Source organism: Pundamilia nyererei, unplaced genomic scaffold (genome assembly GCF_000239375.1).
Source record: "Pundamilia nyererei isolate P.nyererei 1_Seehausen unplaced genomic scaffold, PunNye1.0 scaffold00196, whole genome shotgun sequence".
Taxonomy (NCBI): Eukaryota; Metazoa; Chordata; class Actinopteri; order Cichliformes; family Cichlidae; genus Pundamilia; species Pundamilia nyererei.
The window spans coordinates 873955-874968 of record NW_005187597.1 but is presented as its reverse complement, the minus strand read 5'-3'; the positions used below and the strand labels follow the sequence as shown (position 1 = coordinate 874968).

The following is a 1014-nucleotide window of genomic DNA, read 5'->3' as shown; positions in this document are numbered from 1 at the left end:
ATTTAAAATTGCGTTGCTAAATTGCGTGTTACACGTGGATAGAAAATTGACTCACCCCTTCTGATTGCTCAGGTGTCACCATTAGGCTGATGATGGTACAGGGCAGGCTGTAAGGTTCTCAGCATGATGTTTAGAACTCCTTTTAGAGGGCTTTAGGCTGACTATTTGATTATTTTGTCAGAAATACATATGATTAACAGTAAAGATGATAATTGTGATAAATTGTGAATTTAAGTTTAATGGCCCAGTGGAAAGAAGAACGAGAAAGGAGAAAGTGCAGATACTGTGAATGACCAAAGGAAAAGGTGGATATGAATCATTAAAATTCAACGTTGGAAAGATGGGGCTGAAAAAGACGGGGAAGAAGAAGGATTATAGATGAGATGATTGTCAGTGGAAATTATAAGAGAGGGTTAGAAGGAAGGACACTGTGGAGGAAATTTAGGGAAAAGGCAAATATATGCAAATTCATCTCACTGCCCTTAACCCAAACTGTATCGGCTGGTTTCTGGTTTCTATCAGAGTAACTGACATTTCCATCTCCTCAGTGAATCCATACATTCTCCTGGATGCTGTTTGGTACTCAATAGCAGGAGTTTTCATTTGGTGCGTATCCAGCCTTTATGACATGTGGGCTACTAATAAATCTCTCACAATTTATATCCCCATCGGGGATGACATTGATAATTATGGGATCTGAATTTTATATTCTCTAATTGATATATGAAAATAAACAAGAATGATAGCTGCCGTGAGTTCGAATCATGCCTATCCAAAGAATTAAAGTCAATAAAAAATTAATGCGAGCAGATGGCTCATGGCATTAAAATTCTGCTCACTTTTCTGTTTGCTCATCTGTTTTGTCACTGTCCTTCAGGCATCCGATCAAAACAAATGCATAGTTAAATAAAACCCCCTATATCTTAATTTCTCTGGGTTAAAAGTTTTGTTGTGGCTAAAAGAACGTGTACACACACACACACACACACACACACACACACACACACACACACA

The 1014-nt window shown here is 38.0% G+C and overlaps 1 protein-coding gene across 1 annotated transcript in view; it reads left to right on the top strand.

Moving 5' to 3' along the window:
- The window catches only part of atrnl1b (attractin-like 1b), a 69825-nt gene that overhangs the window by 48143 nt on the left and 20668 nt on the right, over positions 1 to 1014 (top strand). The window lies entirely within an intron of this gene.